Source organism: Megascapheus bottae, chromosome 9 (assembly GCF_031878675.1).
Source record: "Megascapheus bottae isolate mThoBot1 chromosome 9, mThoBot2.hap1, whole genome shotgun sequence".
Lineage (NCBI taxonomy): Eukaryota > Metazoa > Chordata > Mammalia > Rodentia > Geomyidae > Megascapheus > Megascapheus bottae.
Genome location: NC_143517.1, coordinates 36,326,628 through 36,329,840, shown reverse-complemented (window position 1 = coordinate 36,329,840; position 3,213 = coordinate 36,326,628). Strand labels below are relative to the sequence as shown.

Here is a 3,213-nt window from a genome sequence, read left to right as displayed (position 1 = left end):
AAGGGAATGTCTATGTATAATCACTGGCGCTTAGTTTTTAGAACATAATCAAAATTAGGCTAAGGGTTTGTATGTCATAGAAACATTAATTTATGAAATAAAAAATTATGTCTATAGAGTCATAGGTTTTTATGTCTATGTAGTTATGTTTATATTTCCAATACCATGTCCATAGCATTGGGTATGCAAATATTGAGTCCTCGCTCCCATACTGTTTGGATCTAATAGCTACATATTAAGGATACCATGCGCCTCCCAATCAATCTTTACTACTGATATAAACAAGCAAACAAGCCGAGCCAGGTGGCTCACTCCTGTATTCCTAGCTACTCAAGAGGCTGGGATCTGAGGATCAAGGTTCAAAGCCAGCCCAGGCACAAAAAGGACCTGAAACTTTTATCTCCAATTAACCTCTAGAAAATGGGAAGTGGGGCTTGGCTCAAGGGTAGAGTGGTATCCTTGAGCTGAAGAGCTCAGGGATAGAGCCCAGGCCAAGTTCAAGCCATATGACCCACAAAAAAATAAAATAAAATAAAAACCACAAGTTGAGCTGGACATGGTGGCTGATTCCTCTAATCCTAGCTACTCGGAAGCTGACACCTGAGGATCAAGGTTCAAAGTCAGCCCAGACACAAACGGACTTGAGACTCTTATCTCCAATTAACCCCTAGAAAAATGGGAAATGGGGCTGAGGCTCTAGGGTAGGGTAGTAGCCTTGAGCTGAAGAGCTCTGTGGCAATGTCTGGACCAAGGGTAGAACAATTTCCTTGAGCTGAAGAACTCAGGGATAGCACCCAGGCCTTGAGTTCAAGGCCCATGACTAACAACAACAAGAAAATGTTTGGGAGGATATATATACAACTGTCAGCAGTGTTTCTAGGAAATGACATTTAAAGACTAACCTGTTCTTTTACTTAGAACATTTCTAATAGATTATTTTTAGTGGTGACTAAAACTTATGAATTCCATAAACACATTTCTGTTTTGGAAAAATGGGCATTTGACTCAAAGGATTCTGTTGTTTGTTTGTTTGTTTTGGTGGTGGTGGTACTGAGATATTGGTCACAAGGTCTTGTATTCATTTGCTAGATAGGTGCTTTGCTACTTGAACTACCAGCCCTCAAAAAATAATTGTTTTTGTCAGTCATGGGGGCTTGAACTCAGCCTGGGGGCACAGTCCCTGAGCTTGTCAGCTCAAGGCTAGTATTTTACCACATTGAGTCACAGTGCCTCTTCTGGTTTTCTGGTCATTAATTGGAGATAAGAATCTCCTGGATTTTTGTGCTTGGGCTGGCTTTGAACTGTGATCCTCAGATCTCAGCCCCCTGAGTAGCTAGGATAATAGGCATGAGCCACCAGTGCCCAGCTGTTTTTCTTTTCTTACTACACATAATGTTTTTTTAAACAAAATTCAAGTGTTTAATTTTTTTCCAAAACTTAACTATACTAAAGAAAATTAATGGTATTTAGACCACCTTCAATATTGTACATCATCTTCATACAACTGTTACAGAGCTTTCAAAAGAAATTTTGTGAAGGATACTTCACAATTAAAATGTGTTTCAAAAATAGGGCAACATGGGGCCGGGAGTTTGGCCTAGTGGTAGAGTGCTTGCCTAGCATGCACAAAGACCCAGGTTCGATTCCTCGGTACCACATACATAGAAAAAAGCCAGAAGTGGTGCTGAGGCTCAAGTGGTAGAGCTCTAGCCTTGAGAAAGCCCAAGGACAGTGCTCAGGCCCTGAGCTCAAGCTCAGGACTGGCAAAAAAAAAAAATAGGGCAACATTAAACAATAGTCTGAAATATGTCTCATCATAATGCTGAGAGGTATACTGTTCTTTGATAAAGAACAATATCTGTACTCAAAATTTGTACTCAGATAATAGTTTTTAGCTAAGGACAATTATTTCTTGCCCATTCCAGTGATTTCTTGTATCCAAAACAAAAACTGTATATTTATTTCTTTGAAAACATAATTTGGTGACCATCCTTTCCCTGCCATGGAATTATTTGCCTTCTCAATCGGTGGATTTCATTTTCTGTGCCATTTTCTTCAACAAATTCTTTTCACACATTTTATTTGCGGAGCCTGACACAGAGTACAGAGTCTTTTAAATGAAAGAGATCTTCATCTCTGAGTTTCTGCTGCTGCTTTGGATGATGCAGTGTGTAAGAAATACAAATGAGACCTCTGACAAAATTATTACCATCTTCTGGTTCACGATGACACATCACAGGCAGCTGCTCGTGAGTCCACTGAACAACCTCCCAGGAAAACACCTGCAAGTTTGTATTTTCCTGAGGTCTTTAGATAATTCAAAACTGCTTTATATGCTTTAATTCTATGCACAATATCAAGGCCTTTACAGGTAAAACTCAGGCAAAAAAAAAATCCATGGGTTGCCAGATGAGATGACAGTGACATCAAATGGGAGATTCATGTCTTCAGATGCCCCATGTGGAAGGAAAGCTTTTGCTAGGCACCAAGCAATAGCATCTAATAATTTATTTCCAAAAGATATTTTCAATTTAACCTCTGTGTGAGTCATTTTTACTCGTGAATAAACAGGTTCATTACATCTGGGAAGCCAAGGACATCTTCCTGGGAAGTGTAAAGGGTTTTGGTTATAGGACTGGAGGCCTGGGCACTGTGTCTGAGCTCTTCAGCTCAAGGCCCTATCCATGGAGCTTGGAGCCACAGCACCATTTCAGGTTTTCTAGTCGTTATTTGGAGATAAAGAGTCTCAAGGACTTTAGTGCCCGGGCTGGCTTTTATTTATTTATTTTTTATTATTATTATTATTATTATTATTATTATTATTATTATTATTTTTCCATTCCTGGGCTTGAACTCAGGGCCTACGCACTCTAGAATTCTACTACTTGAGTCACAGCACCACTTCCAGGTTTTTTCTATGTATGTGGTACTGAGGAATCGAACCTGGGTCTTCATGTATACTAGGCAAGCACTTTACCACTAGGCCAAACTCCTGGCCCAGGCAGGCTTTGAAATGGGTTCCTCAGATATCAGTCTCCTGAGTACCTAGGATTAAAAAAATTTTTAAGACTCCTTTTGGGCTGGATATGTGTGGCTTAGTGGTAGAGTGCTTGCCTGCCTAGCTTGCATGAGGTCCTGGTTTTGATTCCTGAGTACCATATAAACAGAAAAGGCCGGAAGTGGTGCTGTGGTTCAAGTGGCAGAACTCTAGCC

General features: G+C 40.1%; 1 pseudogene; it reads right to left on the bottom strand.

The window, feature by feature from the left end:
• Positions 1-1,905: 1,905 nt before the first annotated feature.
• LOC150059018 (testis-expressed protein 30 pseudogene) lies at positions 1,906-2,551 on the bottom strand (annotated as a pseudogene).
• Between the last annotated feature and the right edge of the window lie 662 nt (positions 2,552-3,213).